At 46.4% G+C, this 23,075-nt stretch overlaps 1 long non-coding RNA gene and 3 pseudogenes across 1 annotated transcript; 2 read left to right on the forward strand and 2 right to left on the reverse strand.

Annotated features, from left to right (window-relative positions):
• The window catches only part of LOC149359410 (uncharacterized), a 39,384-nt pseudogene extending 22,676 nt beyond the window's left edge, over positions 1–16,708 (reverse strand).
• On the reverse strand, positions 3,579–7,230 carry LOC149359411 (uncharacterized). The gene is made up of 3 exons (XR_016288272.1): positions 7,156–7,230; positions 3,773–4,215; positions 3,579–3,725 (listed from the first exon to the last, which is right to left on the reverse strand). It is a non-coding gene; the product is annotated as an uncharacterized LOC149359411 (long non-coding RNA).
• On the forward strand, positions 14,805–16,051 carry LOC149359412 (uncharacterized; annotated as a pseudogene).
• A 1,657-nt stretch (positions 16,709–18,365) lies between the features above and the next one.
• Positions 18,366–19,351, forward strand: LOC149359413 (uncharacterized; annotated as a pseudogene).
• Positions 19,352–23,075: the final 3,724 nt, after the last annotated feature.

Below are 23,075 nucleotides of genomic sequence, written 5' to 3' on the forward strand. Positions count from 1 at the left end.
TCTGTACTGAGAAAGAGTTTAACTCACGGTAATATCTGCCTTATTTCTCCGCGAATATTCTCGGCGAACTTAAACCTCCTAGATTGACTATGGGTGCCTTCAACAACTACGCATAGCGAATGAGCCGCCATGGTTTCGAATGTCAATGAAAAGCAGGAAGAAGTTTTTTTTTTTACTTTTGACGACGTCAAGGCTTCTTGGAACGGCATGGTGCAAAAAATGACGTCAATACAGTAAGCGAGTTTTCTAGTAAAAAGAAACGACGATATCGTTATTGTCTGAAGAATTGAACTTTGTTCTGCAGATACAGCCATAGAATAACACCTGCTATGGCCAGGCGAAGAGGCACAATGGTAATGCGTCACGCGAAAGCTGCACCGTTGTCTCGTTCTCAAACACAGCAAACACTACCCAAAACCATAAACAAAAAAATTCTGAATGCGATGATACTTTTCTCACAACGACTTCAAAAGTGCTATTACTCGCTAAAAGCAACAAATTTAAATATATTATCATCAGCGAGGCATGTAGTCCTAAATAAGTCTCAGGCTGCTTCATATGCCACGTCGGCGCGAGATAGATCATGGGTCATGTATGTACTATCGGGGACAAAAGTGGTATACTCCACGCGGCGGTAGCCGGCGCAATGGAAAACTGCGGCATTTAGGCGAGCTAAAGCACGAAACATTGAAACGAGGCAAGTGACATGCCTGCTGATAATCAAGGTCGCGCACTGGCTGTGTCGACTCAGGTGCCGCCTGTAGATGGCGTTGCAACGCAGTTTTCAGTTGCTCCGGCTCCCGCCGCGTGGAGTATACCACTTTTGTCCCCGATTGTATTTATGTTGCCTCTGTCTTCCCATGGTTTCGCATGAAAAACGTTTGTTAAGTTCTGCTAAATGTACCCTTTTCTCTTACTCCCAAATGTGGGCATGACACTACGCCACGTCTGTTATGTATTGAGCTGCTTACCTATCCTCATGTAATATGTGTTGATATCTAGAGGCAAACAATCCCGTTCAACAGGCCACTTTATGCTACCAACACTTTCCAGTAGCTAAATTTGCGACACGAACTGGTGGACGAGACAATCCAACCTAGTATTACCGCGGAATAGGCAATGGCACACCAACAGCAGCTGCTGTGTTGCGTCCTTTGTTTATGTATTTGCCTCAGGGTATTTGTCCTGCTTCGCCATCACTATTACACTTGTTAACATTCCCATCCGGCGGCTGCAAGTTTTTGAACCGAAGAATACACCACACACTGTGAACCAACAACTAAACCATGTTCAACTAGTCATATTGCTGCCTAACATTATATTGTTTACGTGACTTAGCCTTATAATGGTTGATATTTTGGGGAGCTCCCGGCTAATTTAGACCACCTTGGGTTCTTTACCACGGATGGGGATCGCACAGCACGCGGGCGTTTGTGCATTTCAGCTTCACTGAAAATGCAGCCGGCGTCCCGTTGAAACGTTAGGATCCGCCGTTGACACTCAGTGCCTACACCAGCCAAAAAATATCTGTCCTCCGTTTGTTCCAAAAGCCGCCTTTATTTCAGCAGGAAAGTGCAGCGCCGTTTGCAGCACTCTTATGCCATATATGCAAAAGAGGCAACTAGCTCGTGCTCTGCTGGTGCAAAATTTAAACTGATCTCGTGGGTTATTTCGACAACCACTTTTTCTGTCTCTATTCCGACTTGTGTGTGTTCTGGAGTTGAACCAATAGACTGACTTCCGTTAAAATTCACTGTTCTCTCTTTTTCTGTCAGCTCGGGTGCTCAAGAACGGCTTTCAAACCAGGAGCTATAAGTAATGAGACAAGTCGCGGCGTGGCGCGTGCATGCGCTAGATCGGGAAACCGCTTTTGGGAGAACGAGGGGGAACCGTCAGCTTCACAATGCAAAGAGCTCAGTTGGCTTCGAGCAGGTCAAGCGAGTGCACGTGTTCGAACGTGTACCCATGTTTCGTCGAAGCGTAGAGGAAACCATGGAACGAACGTTGGAGTACAGCTACGCGGTGAAGCTTTGCAATAAACTGAGCAAATTACCTACCGAGACTTTTGACAGCATGTGGTAATGATGCAATGTTCAGATCGCAAGGATTCCAATGGCACAAAGCCGTCAAGACGTTCAGCACCCCACAGTCAACCTTACCGTCCGTAACTGTCATCGACGGGTGCCTGGACCGTTGCCCGTCGTGAACGTCTTGACGGCCGTTTGTAAATGCTTAGTGCGATTGGAACACACAACCTGGACATCGCATCGTCCCCACATGCTGTCTTGATCTCGTCGAATGGCTCGGAAAGTGACTTAATAAGTTTATTGCAAAGCTTCACAGCGTAGCGTTGTTCCAACGTTCGCTCCATGGTTTTCTCGACGCAGCGACGAAACATGGGTACACGCTCGAAGACGTCCACTCGCTTCGCCTGCTCGCAGCCAACTAAGCTCGTCCCTTTCCCAAGCGCTTTCCCAATATAGTGCATGCGCGCGTCACGCCGCGACTTGTCTCATTACTTTCAGGACAGACCCTGTATATGTCTCGGACTTAAATAAAAATAGTTGGGCCTGCTGGTACGTTAACACCTTGAACTTACTCGCAACACCCGAGGCAAAGACGAAAGAAAATGACACAATGAGCACGCAATACTAAAAATAGTATCAGCAGTTCGCGCTCTTCATGCCATCTTTTTTGTTCTTTGTCTTGTGTACCGCGATGAACCCTAAGACATTCGGTGATTTACTTCTCCCGCCAACAATTACGTGACAATGATATCACGTTTCGTTTTTCATTATGACGTCATAATTCAGTTGTGCACACTCTTCGAAGGGGCAATTGGCTCAGCACCCTAATCCGCCATATTTTGAACGTGTGAGCTTCTATGCAAGTTCCGCAACACGCTAGTTCCCTACATTATCTTAAAGACAGTATGGCGGTATTGTTGCTCGCGGCCTGCGAGCGCAGCCGTTTGTTCAAAAGAATTTCACTGCATTTTTGCTGTGTCGCTGTGATCGCAGTGTGTTAAATGCGCAGAGATTATAATGAAACTGGTGCATTCGTGTACTAGTGTAAAACGCAATGTATAACGTTAAGTTACCTATACGTGAAGTGACCTATACGCGATACTTTATTCATTAAAGTATCTCCCTCTCTATTTTGATATGCTCCATTATAACCTCTCTACGCCTGTTTTTCGCGAAGCTGGAGGAATGGTAGCTCCTCGAAATGCATAAGCATCGCGGTTTGCTTAAAAGTAAGAAAGCCTGTGGGTGGTGCCATTTCGGAAGTATGATTGAAAGGGGGGTGCCCTCAGGTACAATCTCTTTGGAACCGTCCTGCGGCGCACACCGTGGTGGCCAGCATTTCTCGCCATAGGCCGTCATCTTCCTGCCGGAGGCCGGATGGCTGCATCAGACACCTTGGTGAGCTCGCCTCCTTCCCTGCTCGTCCCTTATAAAAATTTCTATAGACAGTCCATAGACTGTCTATAGACTTTAGTCTATGAAGTCTATAGACTGTCTATAGACAAATCCTTTAGACTGGTCTATAGACAGTCTATAGATTTATGGCCATACACTTTTAGTAGACTTTTGTCTATAGACAGTCTATAGACAAATGTCTACTGAAAGTCTATAGGTCTATAGGAAGTCTATAGACACAGGTCTATAGACAGTCTATAGACGATCTATAGACTTATGGTCATACATTTCCTATAGAGCTGTCTATAGACCGTCTATAGACACTTGTCTATAGACGGACTATAGACGACCTATAGACTTATGGCCATCGACTTCCTGTAGATTACTGTCTATAGACAGTCTACAGACAAAAGTCTACTGGTCCAGTAGACATATGTCTATAGACTGTCTATAGACATTCCATAGGTGTGTGGCCAGGCAGTGCTATAGACCTTTGTCTATAGACAGTCTATAGACCTCTGTCTACTAAACTATTAGTAGACCATTATCTATAGACTGCCTATAGACTGTCCACAATCATTGAAAAAGGTCACCAGACAGAGTTCACACATGAAACAATCAATATACTTACAAATTTAGTTTATTTCCAAGCTATCCAGGCTGGGAATATGCAATACATGCACCATAAGAATGCACCACAGTAACATAAAAGTTGAAAGTAACAGTCCGGCTAGTTTCCTCAGAAGCATTCTTGTGGCCTGTTGTCTGCAGTAAATCATCCGGACATGTTCACCTGTACAGCACGAAGGAAAAAAAATAATATAAGAGGAACTGAAAAAAAAATTCCCATTCCATCTCTACACATGTGCTTTACAATGCAAGTCATATCCTGGCTATGCCATTCTAGATAGGCAATCTTGATCTTTTGGTGTGGTTTTATGGGGTTCAAAGACCCAAGGCGACACACGCTACGAGACGCTAAAGTGAAAGGCTGGGGAATAATTTCGGTCACCTGTGCAGAGTACACAGGCCTTTAGCATTTTGCCTCTATTAAAATGCGACCGCCTAGGCCGGAATCGAACCTGCATCTTACAGGTCGCCATACGAACATGATAGCCACTGAGCTATCATGCCGGCTCAATCATTTCAGTAAATACACTACAGAAGTGTCGTCATAAAACATTGTAACAAAGACCCCTAATCCCTGGAGCACTCTACTCTGAATCCAGTACTAATATTGATTTCTGTATGGCAATACTGTTACAGCCAATACTGATCTCTTTATGGCAATCCTTTTACACTATTTGTAACAGAAGACTTCGAACAATTGTGCCACATATCTGCATTGACTCGCAAGGAGCTGTTAAGAATGCCACCTCCATAAAATACAGATTCAGTGCACCTTACAGAGGGATGCAAAAAGGTTGGTTGGTTGGTTTATTGGGGTTTAACGTCCCAAAGCGACTGAGGCTATGAGAGACGCCGTAGTGAAGGGCTCCGGAAATTTCGACCTCCTGGGGTTCTTTAACGTGCACTGACATCGCACAGCACACGGGCCTCTAGAATTTCGCCTTCAAGAAATTCAGCCGCCGCGGCCGGGATCGAACCCGCGTCTAAGGAGAATATTGCAGCATTTATTCTTATAACCGCTATAGAAGAAGCGCTTCAGAATACCTTGCGTGAATTAAGCCTGGTACACTCGGCCAACTTTTTAACTGGCTCGGGTGTTGCATCGCTAAATGCACCTTGTAAAAAAGGTGCCTTTCGGCTACACTGCTGGCATATTCATGCTGTAATTTAACGAGTGAAATGTCATTTCGTGGTTCCTTTTTGTACATATAATGTTTGAGTGCAGTACTTGCGTATTTAGATCAACGTTATCAGAAACATTCGTCTGCCACTACGAACAGCTGAAACAAGCGGCATACGCAGCAATGGATCTTGTCCATATGGCCTCATCCTCTGGGTAAAGTACCACTCCTTTCATGGCGGACAAGTCGTTTACCCAGATTAGTGCAAATACGCCACCATAACCATTGCTGCGCCTTCCGCTTGTTTCGGCTCATCGTAGCGGCAGACGATGAATATTTCTGATAACTTTGATCTAAACATGCAAGTACTCCACTCAAACATTATATTAACAAAAAGAAACTATGAAATGCCATCTCACGCATCAAATTACAACATGAATATGCCAGCAGTGTAGCCAAAAGGCACCTTTTTACAGGTGCATTTAGCGATGCAACACCTAAGCCAGTTCAAGATTTGGCCGAGTGTACGTAAGCCGACACTCAAACGGGCACAAGCTATACAAAACCAGCAGGCAGAAGCAACCAGTTCACCACAGATTTGCGCCTATAACTTGAAGCACAAAGACGGAACAGCATACTCGTACATCTGCGCGCGCTCTTAGAAACAAGCGGGTTGCAGCGCTTCCATGCCGCGCTCATTATTCAGAAAACTAATACAGTACACAGAGGCTGCAGCTGCGCCGTTTCAAAAGCAGTCGCGAGGTTGAGACAGCAAATTACTGACTGTCACGATAAAATACCGCCTGAAATTCACTTAGTTTTTCCTTAAAGTGCAGCTCCAACAGCGCAGTAAAGAGGTGTGTTTCTTGCATGGAGGCAGCTAACCCAACGCTGCTAGAAAAATCAGCGAAAGCATTGAACGTGCTCAAAGTAGCAAGTACTTCAATGAAACAATTAACGCCTTCAACAGGCGCAGCTATAATAACACGAGAGCTTAATTTAATTTTAGGCGCAAATAAGCGGCGAGTCACATCGGCGCTTTCGTAACGTAGCAGTCTGAAATCAGAAACACATACTTTGCCTCTCGCGCAAATGGTATTCTAGAAATCTGTGCACGCGTGAGCGGGAGTCATGAACGAACCACTCGGAACGAAATGTAAGCCACCTCTTGTCGAGCCGACCTTTACCCAGCTTTCAAAATGAAGTGCCCGCAAGCCAGCGGCGGCGGCCAACGGCTCCGATGACAGACACGGACGAATCCATACGTGTGCAACGAAGGGGAGATGGGATGAAGCTCGTGGGTTCTTCGCGGTGTTTGAGCACGACGGCCATTCGCGCCGGCAACGAATTTTATTCACCCATCACACTATAAGCATTCCTCCAGCGCCGCTTGAATACAACTTTGACAAACGTCTCGCGCTCCAGTCTATAGCGTTACAAGACACCTTTGCTGAAACGTCGGCGTCCACGACGCGCACCGAGCGAGCGTCCATACGTAGCAAGCAATGCACACCTCAAAAAGAACAGCACTCCATGGTCCAGAGAGGCGATAACACAAAGATAAGAAAACAAATGTAATCCACCACTGAGCGAGACTGTATGTAAGTACGTTTTCGGAGGTGCAAAGTAAATTGAGCTCACACGGCGCTAACTAACACAAAGTTCCATTTCGGCCGTCATTCACAGGCTAAACGACATTTCTGGCCGCGCATCTACCTTGAAACACGAAAAATCTAGTAGACAGCTCGCGAGGAGCGGCTTATCATCAAGGGCATCGCACAGACTGCCTTTCCGCGCGTTAGTAAAGACAGCGGGACAGAGATAAGCGGCATTAGTCGAGAACCCGATGGCTTCCGCCTTAGAAACGAAGATAGGACAAGATAGGACGTTTGTAACTGCGCACATAATCTGTTCTGCACACACAGCTCTGCTTAGAGTGGTTTAGGAGACCAAATGAATAAAATATAAACGTGTAGACTTACCGTAAGCGGACGATGAAGCTGGATTTTGAAGAAAACGTAATCCGCGAAAACCACTCCAACGCCATTGATGCAGCCACGCACAGGGTTGTTAGCAGCCGGAATGATTTTCCGCCGTCTAGCGGTAAAATGGGTAAAACGTGAAACAGAAACCCATTTCACGGTCGTATCTTTATCGCTCGCACTCTTGCCGTGTGCAGCTTGATCTGATATCCAAGACCACAGAAGGCAATTGGTTTTACAAGCTTAAATTCTTCGCTTACCCTCTAAAAATCTTATTGTTTTCGTGAAAACAGAACCGAAATCTAACTTCTTGTCGGTATACGCGCCGCATCTCTCACCGAATAGTATGCCGTACAATTCTCAAATAATAATTATAAGGATGCATAGCACAACCTCTTTTTTGCATGTGTTCGTGTTTAGAAAACTGATATGCGCCACATCAGCGTGTCATCGGCTCCGAAGCAACAGGTGCAAGGGTAGGAACGAAAAAATACTGGCTTTGTGACTGTTGCGTCGCAGCACTTATTCACGTGAATAAAAACTGCAAAGGTAGAAATGGCAGATGTTAATCGCACAGAGGACCAGGCTCTTTGAGATTAATCTAAAGTGTTTCTAAGGCATGGGCGCTTCCTTGAATTCTCACAGCCGTATTTCCCCCTTTATCTTCAGGACGTTTTAAAGAGAAATGTAGAACCTTTGATGAAATGTTTCTAATTTCAGCGCGTTGGACAGTAACGATCGAAAGATGGAATGGAATTGTGTAGAGCGATTCCTTTAAGGGACAGCGTATTCGTTCGATGTAGTACGGTTTGCGGGCGCCCTTAGTTCAAGAACGGCTGCCTTTCCTCGGCTTACTTGTTAGCATTAATATCTAATTGTATTGACAATATACGTCACGGTATAACGAAAAGGAGCTTGTCAATGCTCCTGAAAACAATATACAGGAGGGTGTTGTAATGGCCTTACGCAATACTTTTTAATTTCCGCAATAGCGAAGTAGGTGGGGGACTCCCGACATAGTTGCGGTCACTAGATGCAGGTCCCCTCAACATGCAGTGCAAAAATGAATTGACATTGTTCTGGACTTAGTCGAAAGTCATTGTATCGAATATTGTTGGATAAAATTACGATTGTTATAGACTGGTCTATAGGCAGTAGACTATCTATAGTGTACAGTCTATAGACGAAAGAAATTGAGGTAGTTGTAGACTGTAGTCTATAGAGAGTCTATAGACCGTCTATAGACAAGAGTAAATCGAAGCAGCTATAGACCTTGGTCTATAGAGAGTCTATAGACCGCCTATAGACGAAAGGATATTGTGGCAGCTATAGACCTTAGTCTATAGACCGTCTATAGACGAAAGAAAATTGAAGCAGTTATAGACTTTAGTCTATAGAGAGTCTATAGACAAAAGAAAATTGAGGCAGCTATAGACCTTAGTCTATAGCGAGTCTATAGACCGTCTATAGACGAAAGTAAACTGAAGCAGTTATAGACTTTAGTCTATAGACAGTCTATAGACAAAAGGAAATTGAGGCAGCTATAGACCTTAGTCTATAGCGAGTCTATAGGCCGTCTATAGACAAAAGGAAATTGAAGCAATTATAGACTTTAGTCTATAGACAGTCTATAGACAAAAGGAAATTGAGGCGGCTATAGACCTTAGTCTATAGCGAGTCTATAGACCGTCTATAGACGAAAGGAAATTGAAGCAATTATAGACCTTAGGCTATAGCGAGTCTATAGACCGTCTATAGACGAAAGGAAATGGAGGTAGTTATAGACTTCAGTCTATAGCGAGTCTATAGACCATCTATAGACAAAAGGAAATTGAGCCAGCTGTAGACTTTAGTCTATAAAGTGTCTATAGACCGTCTATAGACAAAAGGAAATTGAGCCAGCTATAGACTTTAGTCTATAAAGTGTCTATAGACAGTCTATAGACAAAAGGAAATTGAGGCAGCTATAGACCTTAGTCTATAGAGAGTCTATAGACAGTCTATAGACAAAAGGAAAATGAGGCAGCTATAGACCTTAGTCTATAGAGGGTCTATAGACAGTCTATAGACGAAAGGAAATTGAGGCGGCTATAGACCTTTGTCTATAGAGAGTCTATAGACCGTCTATAGACAAAAGGAAATTGAAGCAGCTATAGACTTTAGTCCATAGATTTTCTATAGACTGTCTATAGACAATAGGAAAAGTCTATAGGATGGCTATAGAGTCTATAAAAAGTCTATAGAAAGTCTATAGACCATTTTTATAAGGGTACACAGAGGCTGCAGCTGCGCCGTTTCAAAAGCAGTCGCGAGGTTGAGACAGCAAATTACTGACTGTCACGATAAAATACCGCCTGAAATTCACTTAGTTTTTCCTTCAAGTGCAGCTCCAACAGCGCAGTAAAGAGGTGTGTTTCTTGCATGGAGGCAGCTAACCCAACGCTGCTAGAAAAATCAGCGAAAGCATTGAACGTGCTCAAAGTAGGAAGTACTTCAATGAAACAATTAACGCCTTCAACAGGCGCAGCTATAATAACACGAGAGCTTAATTTAATTTTAGGCGCAAATAAGCGGCGAGTCACATCGGCGCTTTCGTAACGTAGCAGTCTGAAATCAGAAACACATACTTTGCCTCTCGCGCAAATGGTATTCTAGAAATCTGTGCACGCGTGAGCGGGATTGATGAACGAACCACTCGGAACGAAATGTAAGCCACCTCTTGTCGAGCCGACCTTTACCCAGCTTTCAAAATGAAGTGCCCGCAAGCCAGCGGCGGCGGCCAACGGCTCCGATGACAGACACGGACGAATCCATACGTGTGCAACGAAGGGGAGATGGGATGGAGCTCGTGGGTTCTTCGCGGTGTTTGAGCACGACGGCCATTCGCGCCGGCAACGAATTTTATTCACCCATCACACTATAAGCATTTTTCCAGCGCCGCTTGAATACAACTTTGACAAACGTCTCGCGCTCCAGTCTATAGCGTTACAAGACACCTTTGCTGAAACGTCGGCGTCCACGACGCACACCGAGCGAGCGTCCATACGTAGCAAGCAATGCACACCTCAAAAAGAACAGCACTCCATGGTCCAGAGAGGCGATAACACAAATATAAGAAAATAAATGTAATCCACCACTGAACGAGACTGTATGTAAGTACGTTTTCGGAGGTGCTAAGTAAATTGAGCTCACACGGCGCTAACTAACACACAGTTCCATTTCGGCCGTCATTCACAGGCTAAACGACATTTCTGGCCGCGCATCTACCTTGAAACACGAAAAATCTAGTAGACAGCTCGCGAGGAGCGGCTTATCATCAAGGGCATCGCACAGACTGCCTTTCCGCGCGTTAGTAAAGACACCGGGACAGAGATAAGCGGCATTAGTCGAGAACCCGATGGCTTCCGCCTTAGAAACGAAGATAGGACAAGATAGGACGTTTGTAACTGCGCACATAATCTGTTCTGCACACACAGCTCTGCTTAGAGTGGTTTAGGAGACCAAATGAATAAAATATAAACGTGTAGACTTACCGTAAGCGGACGATGAAGCTGGATTTTGAAGAAAACGTAACCCGCGAAAAACACTCCAACGCCATTGATGCAGCCACGCACAGGGTTGTTTGCAGCCCGAATGATTTTCCGCCGTCTCGCGGTAAAATGGGTAAAACGTGAAACAGAAACCCATTTCACGGTCGTATCTTTATCGCTCGCACTCTTGCCGTGTGCAGCTTGATCTGATATCCAAGACCACAGAAGGCAATTGGTTTACAAGCTTAAATTCTTCACTTACCCTCTAAAAATCTTATTGTTTTCGTGAAAACAGAACCGAAATCTAACTTCTTGTCGGTATACGCGCCGCATCTCCCACCGAATAGTATGTTGTACAATTCTCAAATAATAATTATAAGGTTGCATAGCACAACGTCTTTTTTGCGTGTGTTCGTGTTTAGAAAACTGATATGCGCCACATCAGCGTGTCATCGGCTCCGAAGCAACAGGTGCAAGGGTAGGAACGAAAAAATACTGGCTTTGTGACTGTTGCGTCGCAGCACTTATTCACGTGAATACAAACTGCAAAGGTAGAAATGGCAGATGTTAATCGCACAGAGGACCAGGCTCTTTGAGATTAATCTAAAGTGTTTCTAATTCATGAGCGCTTCCTTGAATTCTCACACCCGTATTTCCCCCTTTATTTTCAGGACGTTTTAAAGAGAAATGTAGAACCTTTGATGAAATGTTTCTGATTTCAGCGCGTTGGACAGTAACGATCGAAAGATGGAATGGAATTGTGTAGAGCGATTCCTTTAAGGGACAGCGTATTCGTTCGATGTAGTACAGTTTGCGGGCGCCCTTAGTTCAAGAACGGCTCCCTTTTCTCGGCTTACTTGTTAGCATTAATATCTAATTGTATTGACAATATACGTCACGGTATAACGAAAAGGAGCTTGTCAATGCTCCTGAAAACAATATACAGGAGGGTGTTGTAATGGCCTTACGCAATACTTTTTAATTTCCGTAATAGCGAAGGAGGTGGGGGACTCCCGACATAGTTGCGGTCACTAGATGCAGGTCCCCTCAACATGCAGTGCAAAAATGAATTGACATTGTTCTGGACTTAGTCGAAAGTCAGTGTATCGAACATTGTTAGATAAAATTACGATTGTTATAGACTGGTCTATAGGCAGTAGACTATAGTGTACAGTCTACAGACGAAAGGAAATTGAGGTAGTCGTAGACTGTAGTCTATAGAGAGTCTATAGACCGTCTACAGACGAAAGGATATTGTGGCAGCTATAGACCTTAGTCTATAGACCGTCTATAGACGAAAGAAAATTGAAGCAGTTATAGACTTTAGTCTATAGAGAGTCTATAGACAAAAGAAAATTGAGGCAGCTATAGACCTTAGTCTATAGCGAGTCTATAGACCATCTATAGACGAAAGGAAACTAAAGCAGTTATAGACTTTAGTCTATAGACAGTCTATAGACAAAAGGAAATTGAGGCAGCTATAGACCTTAGTCTATAGCGAGTCTATAGACCGTCTACAGACGAAAGGAAATTGAAGCAATTATAGACTTTAGTCTATAGACAGTCTATAGACAAAAGGAAGTTGGGGCGGCTATAGACCTTAGTCTATAGCGAGTCTATAGACCGTCTATAGACGAAAGGAAATTGAAGCAATTATAGAGTTTAGTCTATAGACAGTCTATAGACAAAAGGAAATTGAGGCGGCTATAGACCTTAGGCTATAGCGAGTCTATAGACCGTCTATAGACGAAAGGAAATGGAGGTAGTTATAGACTTCAGTCTATAGCGAGTCTATAGACCGTCTATAGACAAAAGGAAATTGAGCCAGCTATAGACTTTAGTCTATAAAGTGTCTATAGACAGTCTATAGACAAAAGGAAATTTGAGCCAGCTATAGACTTTAGTCTATAAAGTGTCTATAGACAGTCTATAGACAAAAGGAAATTGAGGCAGCTATAGACCTTAATCTATAGAGAGTCTATAGACAGTCTACAGACGAAAGGAAAATGAGGCAGCTATAGACCTTAGTCTATAGAGGGTCTATAGACAGTCTATAGACGAAAGGAAATTGAGGCGGCTATAGACCTTTGTCTATAGAGAGTCTATAGACCGTCTATAGACAAAAGGAAATTGAAGCAGCTATAGACTTTAGTCCATAGATTTTCTATAGACTGTCTATAGACAAAAGTAAAAGTCTATAGGATGGCTATAGAGTCTATAAAAAGTCTATAGACAGTCTATAGACCATTTTTATAAGGGCGTACTGTGCGCAGAAGTCTTCGGACATCTTCCACATGGTGTGCGCATGCCAGTCAACCCCGAGCCTCGCCCCAAAACCCAACCTCACACGGGAGAACTGGGGTGGTGGTGATGAAAACAGTTATTTAGAAGGGACAGGAGGTATGTTTGGATCAGTACCTTAAGGGACCGATTCTTACAAACACTAGGTGGAGGTCCCTAGTTTGGGACCCCAGTGGCGGTGGCCGCCGCACGGGTGCGCCCGTCTAACGCTTGTTGGGCCTTTAAATAGCGGCAGGAGAGCAGGGTCGCCTTCCAGTCCTCGCGGGTTGGGTTCGGTATGGGGAGAATAGCCGGGTGTGAGGGGCAGATCCACACCATGTGAAAGGTGTCAGAACACACTGCACTACAGTGTGGGCAGCTGCCGTTAAAAGAGGGGTCAAAATGTTTTAGTGCTGCCGGACACAGCAATGTATTGGTGAGGAGGAGCAGAGGAGCCGCTCATCCGCCATCTTCAGGCCTTTACATTGGCTAGGGTAGAGGCGATGGCTATCTTAATAGGAGGCTGTAATATCTTTGAACGTATAGACCGGATTACAGTCAGGTTCCTGATCAGGTGGGGAGCAGAAAACAGCACGGTGAGAGAGCGTGCGGGCGGCTACGTCTGCTGCCTCGTTTCCTGCCAGCCCCTGATGAGCAGGGGACGATATATGGTAACGGCGAGCGGCGTCCATATCCCGTATGCAATTTTTGTAGATGGTTTGGTTTATTGGGGTTTAACGTCCCGAAGCAACTCAGGCTATGAGGAACGCCATAGTGAAGGGCTCCGGAAATTTTGACCAACTGGGGTTCTTTAGCGTGCACTGACATCGCACAGCACACGGGCCTCTAGAATTTCGCCGAGCGCCGTAACCACTGAGCCACCGCGGCGGTCAATTTTGGTACATTCGATAGGCTAGGAAGATTGGATAGGCTAGGAAGAGAGTGCAGCCTTGTTCGACGTTCCGACAGGCCCCTCGCGAGTCGGTGATTATGTCGTTAGGCCGTGAGAGACATCGCGACCTCTTCTGCTTGTGTTGCGCTGCGGGCTCTGAAGGTGAGGCCGTTAACTGTGTGGCTGTTGTGAACTACCGCGGCCGTGGACCATCCCCCGTGGTGAGGGCCGGAGGCGTCCACGTAGCATACACCTGTATTGTTGCCATAATGTCGGGCTAGGGCTTGCGCTCGTGCGAGGCGCCAACCATTGTGGTCTTCGTGTGACATGTTGGCTGGAAGAGGCCGCACTTGGAGGGCATATCTCCACAGTTCTGGGATCTGAAACCTGTCTTCCATGGCAGTGGTGTGTTGGATATGGAATCGAGCAAGAAAGCGGCGACCCGACTCCGTTAGCGACAAGCGCGTGTGATAGTTTGTAAGGTGCGCCTCCTGGAGCTCCCGAAAAGTATTCACCACTCCAAGAGCCATAAGCTGGCCGTTTGAAGTAGTGATAGAGAGGTCAAGGGCGCGCTTCATAGTTTTGCGAAGGATGACCTCCAGCGCATCCTCCTCTTGTTTCCGTAGGCGGAGATAAGGAGTGAGTCGAATAGAGAATTCGACTGGTTACAAAGGCGTTTGCCAGCCGCAAGGCATCCTTACTTCGTAACCCCCCGCGTGTGTTGGAAACACGGCGGACCATGCTGCCTTCAATGTGCTCCTGCCAAATCATAGTTTCCACATGCCAGGACAAATCCACAGGGCAACAAGTCTCTACACATTTCTCTGTCGGGCGGTCCGATCAGAGAAGTGGCAGAGCTCCGGATCCTGGGTCTGTTCATCAATAGCAGGCTTAGGCCTGAATCTAATATAGCGAAATTCAAGCGCATAGGTGAACAGGTAGGGCACATGATCCACCGCGTTTCTAACAAGCGGGGTGGACTTCTGGGCACGGACGCGCTACGGCTCGCCCTTGCCTTCGTGACCAGCCGGATCCTCTACGCCGTGCCGTACGTACGCAACACTAAACAAGACGACGAGCGCATTGACTCCATCATCAGGATGACAAGAAAGCGAGAACTGGACCTGCCGGTGGCTACCTCCAACGCCAAACTGAAGGCGTTGGGAGTTGTAAACTCCTGTTAGGAGTTGCGGGAGGCTCACCTCGTGAACAAAAACACGCGGCTCTCGCAGATGGTTCTCGTCGCCGCCCGCTAAACCGTTTACACATCCAACACACATGCATACAAGAGGGAACGGAGAACATCCCGGTGGTGTGGCGCCACATGCTCTGGGTCGCTCCGCTCCCGCGTAATATGGACATGACTTTACATGAAGGCAAACGACAAGCGCGGGATCGCGTACTTGAGAGGCAATATGGATCTAAATAGGGTGTCTGCTACGCGGACATCACAGGGCCGTCGCCCGCAGGATTGTATACGGCTGCCGTAGTCCACCGCGGATTGAATGTCGATGGGCTATCTTTTCGGGGCCCAAATTCAACGCGAGCGGAGTAAGTTGCAATAGTTCTCGCTGCCGCCGATCCAAAATCGAGAACGGTTATCACAGACTCTCGTCGGGCCTGTCAACACTATCTTGCAGGGGAAATATCACCTCTTGCTTCTCAAATTCTAAGACGGGCTCCCGCCGATTCTACTCGCACAAAGGTAATCTGGGCTCCTGGCTACCAGGGTCTACAAGGCAATGAGGCCGCTGATGCGGCTGCCCGAGCACTCACACACCGGGATCCTAATCCCAGCTATCCTGGCTCAGAAGCTCATAAACCGCTTCTGCGGTTCTGCGAAACCTTAATGCATTACTGCGACAGCCACCGCCTCTACCCGGCACCTGCCAAGCGGCTGAGTAAGGCGGAGAAGCGAACCCTGCGGCGCCTGCAGACAGGAACTATTATCTGTCCTGCCATAGCAAAACACTTTGATCCGAACGCAGATGGGCGCTGCCCGTACTGTGGAGAGATCTGCGATATATTTCACATGGCGTGGGCATGTAATCGGAATCCTCAACTTCCCCTTTCCTCCACCCCCACCCGAGAGGCATGGGAGACCACCCTCCTCAACTGCTCCACACTGGAGTCCCAAAGGGCTCTAGTAAAGCGGGCGCGAGACGGAGCCTCGTCGTGTGGTGTCCCGGAGTAAGGATACCGACCATGTAGCGGGGGGCCTCGTCGTGCGGTGTCCTGGACTAAGGATACTGACAATGTAGCGGGGTCTTCTGATCCCCAAACATTCTCTGACTATTAAAAAAGTTTTTCACCACCACCTGGTCCCCCACCTTACGGAGTAGGGCCAATGTAGTGTCTGGTCGTCTGTGTTTGTGGATGTAGTGTCCGAGTACCCGTATCGCATCACTTTCGTGCAAGGCACTACTCTCAAGAAAAAGAGAAATTTTGGTTGTGCATTTTTGTGAGGAGCGGAGGTGCACAAATTCGGATTTTTGAGGGAAACATAGAATACCGCAGCGGTGGGTGTAGCGGCCTTCTATTACCGCCGCTCTTTGAGAGCTGGTTTCAATGTCCCCTGTGCTGCCCTGCGTGGCCCACTGAGTGATGTCATCGGCGTACAGGGCGTGCTGCACGCCGGCGACACCACTCAGCTGGGCCGGCAGGTGCATCATAGCCAGATTGAAGAGCAGGGGGCAAGTACCGCGCCTTGGGGGTTTCACCGCGCGCCGAGTAGGTAGGGACCATGCTCTCTATCTTGGATGCAGATGTAAGATTGGCGATCCATTAGAAATTGGCATATATATCGAAATGTGCTGAGGCCACAATCGGTCTGGCTCAGGTTAGTGAGTATGATCTCGTGTGTGACATTGTCAAATGCCCCTTTAATATCCAAGGTGAGTACAACCCGGTCGTTATGAGGGCATTCAAGAGGGTCAAGGACTTCCCGAATGAGGTACAGAGGACCTCCTGTGCGGATCTGTGCGGGCGGGATCCGAACATGGTGCTCGCAAAGACGTTTTTGTGTTCAAGATATGCAGATAACCCATCCCGCACCATCGTCTCTATTAGTTTGCCCACACAAGAGGTGACAGAGATGCGGCGGAGGTTTTCTGTGTCAACTGGTTTGCCTGCTTTAGGAGGGCGTGTTCAGATAAGAACGGTAATCGAGGTCCCATGACCATTTTTTGTTTTCAATGAAAATTTTATATATGGTGGGCAAATGTGTCCACACAAAGGAATGAACCTTAGTTTTGCAAGAAGCTTCGTAGTTTTCTCGGAAAAAAATCGCATGTCACAAGAGGGGGAGAATGTCGCTTTTGGCACTTCGCAATGTTGCAAGTTTGAAGCCTCATTCCATGCACAAAAACTCTTTTTGGCGCATCAGCATTTTTTGAGACCTTCTTCACAACTTGTACAATTCATGAATGGGACATAGATTGCCACATGTTTCTTCGCTCACTTAATCAGTTTTGTGTTTTGCTGTTTTGATAGCATTTGTGGTGCTCTCGCGCATGTGCGCCCTGTTCTGATGTTGGCGAAGTAAAGAATTTTCAGTTGTGTTTCCAGCGTTGTCCTGTGTACTTCTCCTCCTTGTGAATGCGTCCTTTTCGCTGGTTTTCTACATACCATGCACCAACTGGCCCAACAAGCTACGCTTCTTCAATAGAATTGCTTATTACTGCCTCTTAGAAATAGTAGCTGTCAGAAATTTGATTTAGCACTCATTGAACGTGGTTACATTTTATTTACCCCAATATCCGAACCATTCTCAATGCTTATAGAGCTTCTATTCGCTTGTTAGCGGCGCTCTTAATGCGTGAAAATGGGAATAAATTCGCTATTTTGCCTGATGCATAAGAATTGGCTGGTGGCGGTCGAACGTTGTTTGTATTCTCTAATTTATTCGTCGTACGGTCTATTGGTATATATAATCGATTCTTTAAAGATATTAGATCATTTCTCGGTTCTTAGAAAAAATTTTACATATAAAAGTTAATATTAATGCGTTTCTCAATTCGGCGTTTTCGAACCTGCGTCTATTTACCTCTGAGTTCAATGGTTCTACAAGGCACTGTCAGGGGACAACACGTCGTCTCCTGAGGGGAACGATTTATCTGCAAGGTTTTTAATCATGGGGAGTTTTAATCGGGAGGCAATTTAAAAATTTGATGCCGCTTCATGTGCACATTGCAATTCAGAAAATCGTAACAAGAAATGAACGGCGGCAGTTGATTTCGGTTTTGCGCACAGTATATTGTCCAGCACGAAGGACTAGCCAGATTTTCCATTCAGAAGCAGCGGTGGAGGCCACGTAGGATGCACTGCCTTAAGTTGACTGAGCGTACTTCCACAGGTGGAGCGTCTAAACTCCAGGCACTTTCTTTGCCAGTTTCCATTGTTCCTTCTTCACTTCGCGAAAGTCTGCAAGCTCCCTCTGTGGCCGCTCCAGAATGGTGATGTTCTTTAGTGTTTCTTGAATTGCGTCTACGAAGCCTCTGGCAGTGTGTATGGCCTCACTTGCAGGCTTCCGCAAGTTGTGTTGTGATGCTCGATGGTGTGGTGCTGCGTCATGTTTCCTCAGGAATTGTGCCACTATCCACATGATGGCATCTTCACTTTGGAAAATTTTGAAATGAGCAGCGAGGATGAGGTGTTGATTGCTACATGGGAATACGGTGAGCTAGTTAAAAAAACTCTGACCGCTTCATCGTTTATTAGAGAATTTCTAAGAGTGGCCATGATATGCATTCCCTACAACTATATTATATCTGTGCAAGCAAGAGCAATACACGAAAAAACACACAGCTGCAAGAGAGGTGCAATTGTTTTACATTTTGATTTTGCCAAAAAATGAACAGTTGTGCTTCCACACTGAGTACAAGCGTACCATTGGCAGAAAAAGCAGGTAACCGTGTTTACCTGCGTTGTCATATCAAGAAAATCGACTGGTAACTACGCCGTTAATTTCGACGATATGTCTCATGATTCCGCTCATGCATGCTTGGCTCTGTCGAAAATCAAAGCACATCTCGAAGGAAATGCGCCAATCTACACCAAGATAATATATTTGAGCGACGGGGCTCCCGCTCACTTCAGGAATAAATACCAGTTCCATGAGCTGCAGCGCAGTGAATATCAACGGACGATATTGATGTTTTCGGCCTCTGGACACTGCAAAAATGCTTGCGACGGCGTTGGTGGGCTAGTGAAACATTGAGCATCAAACCACAACTTGCAGAAGCCTGCCAATGAGGCCATACACAGAGCCGGAGGCTTCGTAGACGCAATTCAAGAAACACTAAAGAACATCACCATTCTGGAGCTGCCACAGAGGGAGCTTGCAGACTTTCGCGAAGTGAAGAAGGAACAATGGAAACTGGCAAAGAAAGTGCCTGGAGTTCAGACGCTCCACATCTGGAAGTACGCTCAGTCAACTTAAGGCAGTGCATCCTACGTGGCCTCCACCGCTGCTTCTTAATGAAAGAGGCTGTGATATGGTTAGTGTTTCGTGCTGGACAATATACTGCGCGCAAAACCGAAATCAACTGCCGTTGTTTATTTCTTGTTACGATTTTCTGAATTGCAATGTGCACATGAAGCGGCATCCCATTTTTAAATTGCCTCTAGATTAAAACTCCTCATTATTAAAAACCTTGCAGATAAATCGTTCCCCTCAGGAGACGACGTTTTGTCTCCCGACAGTGCCTTGTAGAACCATTGAACACAGAGGTAAATAGACGCAGGTTCGAAAACGCCGAATTGAGAAACGCATTAATATTAACTTTTATATATAAAATTCTTTCTAAGAACCGAGAAATGATCTAATATATTTAAAGAATTGACTATATATACCAATAGACCGTACGACGAATAAATTAGAGAATACAAACAACGTTTGACCGCCACCAGCCAATTCTTATGCATCAGGCAAAATAGCGAATTTATTCCCATTTTCACGCATTAAGAGCGCCGCTAACAAGCGAATAGAAGCTCTATAAGCATTGATAATGGTTCGGATATTGGGGTAAATAAAATGTAACCACGTTCAATGAGTGCTAAATCAAATTTCTGACAGCTACTATTTCTAAGAGGCAGTAATAAGCAATTCTATATAACAAAAACATGAACTCAGTTTTGTGTTTATTTTTGTTTTTTAAAACAATATAATGCAAGACTTTTCTAGTGCCTTAAAGTTATCATGTATAGAGGATTATTCAGGCAAATTTTAACAAAATTCGATGATGATGTTTTTTTTTTTAAACCCAAGTCAAAGTGGTCACTTTTTTGGCGTTTTTGAACTTCGGCTAGTTTTGAGACCGTACTGAAAACTGTCTGTCAAGTCTGGAGCAACAGAACTTGCCTGAGGTGAGTAAAAACAGCTGAAAAATACTGAGAAAAATATTCAGTGGGAAGATCTTTAGGCATCTTGCCCTAAGGCTGCCCTGAAAAGTGCCTTTTTTCACCGCATAGCTCCAGAAGCGAAGTTTGCAATTTTTTACTCGCAAGGTTGAAAGAGCAAGAAAACATTTTTTATTTTCTCTGATTGTACAAGTTTTGAAGAAGGTCTGATAAAATGCTGATGCGCCAAAAAGAGTTTTTGTGCATGGAATGAGGCTTCAAACTTGCAACATTGCGAAGTGCCAAAAACGACATTCTCCACCTCTTGTGACATGCGATTTTTTTCCGAGAAAACTACGAAGCTTCTTGCAAAACTAAGGTCCATTCCTTCGTGTGGACACATTTGCCCATCATATATAAAATTTTCATTGAAAACAAAAAATGGTCATGGGACCTCGATTACCGTTCTTATCTGAACACGCCCAGGAGTAAAAGTGACCAGAGCCATTTTCCAGGCGATTGGCAGGGAGTTGTCCCCGCCCAAAATTCCATTGATGTAGTAGAGGAGGGACTGGTATGCCAAGTCGGGCAGGTTCGTCAATATCTTGACGGTGACCATATCTCTTCCTGGCACAGTGCCCCGTTTCATTTTGGTGAGAGCCGCCCGCAGATCATAGAGCTGGAAAGGCTGATCCAGCTCCGTGTCCTCTTTGCCTGCATAACAGTCCGCAGATCCATGGTCGTGTTGAGCTGTACACAGATACTATTCCCGAAGTTTCTGTGCCAGTTGAGTAGTGTGTCCAGGGAACGCGTGCATGGCGCTCTGCAAATAATTTTGTGTTTTCGGTTCGTGATTGGGTTGGGTTGATTAGGGCTCGAAACAGACGCCATGTGTTTCGGCTGGACATTTGTCGCGCGGCCGTGTTCCATCTATCCACCCAGTGGGAGTAAGCGACTTGGGCCGCGAAATCTGCCGATTTCTGGGTAAGCTTGGCAATTCGAGCTTTAAGCTTTGTATTGTAAGACGGGGGTTTATTAAAGGCACTGGGACCTCAGGAGCAGGGCGGCAACAGTCTGCGGTCAGCCAAAACGAGCCCAAAGCACGCGCAGCGATGGCACTGCCGCCGCTACACAGAATGTTCGTCTCTGTCTTCACAATTTCCCCCAGGGAGAAAAGGAGCCAACCTGGCGACTCAGGGCGCAGGCAGGACGGCGGGGTCGTAGAATGGCTTGAGGCGCTGGACGTGGATAGTCTCGCGTCCACGGCGACGGTGATCAGAAATGGGTTGAGAGGTTCTACAGTATAGTTAACTCGAGATGTGCGCTTGAGTACACGGTATGGGCCATGGTACTTGGCAAGAAATTTTGAGAACAAGCCCGTGCTATTCGTCGGAATCTAGAGCCACACAAGGGAGCCGTTGGCGAAGTGTGGCGTTGTTTGACTGAGGTCGTGGCGGGATTTCTCTCTGCACTCGGTGTCAGTCGTGAAAGCACGGGTGATGCGGCGACAGTCTTCGGCGTGCCGGGCGGCTTCAGAAAGAGGTGTATACTCGGAAGCATCGGGTTGGTACGGATGAATGATGTCGATGGTAGCAGAAGGGTGAAGGCCGTAAAGGAGAAAGAAAGGAGAAAAGCCGGTAGTTGACTACGTTGCGGTATTGGTTTGGTTTGGTTTATGGGGTTTAACGTCCCAAAGCGACTCAGGCTATGAGAGACGCCGTAGTGAAGGGCTCCGGAAATTTCGACCACCTGGGGTTCTTTAACGTGCACTGTACGCGTAGGTTACATACGGAAGGACAAGATCCCAGTTTGACTGGTCTGAAGTGACATACATAGACAACATGTCACCGAGGGTACGATTAAAGCACTCGCTGAGACCGTTGGTTTACGGATGATATGCGGAGGTGGTTCGATTAATCATATTGCGCTCGGTGAGCAGTGCTTTCATAACATCCGACAAGAAGACGCGGCCTCTGTCGCTGAGCAGTTCTCGGGGGGGCCGTGACGAAGGATGAATCGGTTTAAAACAAACGAGGCCACCTCTGAGGCTGTGGCAGCTGGAAGGGCTACGGTTTCGGCATACCTTCTCAAATGGTCAACCGCGACGATAGCCCAGCGGTTGCCGGCCGAAGTGTACGGGAGGGGACCGTATAAGTCAATGCCGACGCAAACAAATGGGCGTGGCGGGCAAGGTAGCGGCTGAAATTCTCCTGCAGAACGATGAGCAGGTGGCTTGCGATGTTGACAGGTAAGGCATTAGGAGGTAAGGCGTTAGGAGGAGAGGTAAGGCATGACCGCACGTATTTGCGGATGAATGTGTACATGCCACGCCAATAATATCGTAGTCGGATGCGATCGTAGGTCTTGAACACTCCAACATGACACTCCGGGTCAGCACAAAAATGGGCGCAGACTTTCGCTCGGAAGTCTGCGCCCGGGAATAACTGGCAACCACTTGCGGCCGTCTGAGGTGTAATTGCGGCGATAAAGATGGTTATCACGAATTGAGAAATGGGAAGCATGGCGGCGAAGAGCGCGCGAAGGCTAGCAGCCGTAGTGTTGGTGAGGAAGTCAGTAAGAGACGAGATCCATGGGTCGGCATGCTGCGAGGAAGGCATGGCGGTGATGTGAAGCATCGGTGAGGAGCCGTCGAAGGTGGAAAGGCTGGAAATATTGGCTGGGAGTGGGCAGCGGGATAGAGCATCGGCGTCATGAGGTTGCGGCTAGAACGATACACGACGCGGATATCGTATTCCTGGAGGCGAGGGGCCCACCTCGCGAGGCGACCGGATGGGTCTTTCAGAGAGGAAAGCCAGCATAGCGCATGGTGGTCGGTCACGACTTCAAACGGGTGGCCGTAAAGGTAAGGGCGGAACTTG

This window comes from Amblyomma mixtum, chromosome 2 (assembly GCF_055824585.1).
Source record: "Amblyomma mixtum isolate Tamu chromosome 2, ASM5582458v1, whole genome shotgun sequence".
NCBI classification, from domain to species: domain Eukaryota; kingdom Metazoa; phylum Arthropoda; class Arachnida; order Ixodida; family Ixodidae; genus Amblyomma; species Amblyomma mixtum.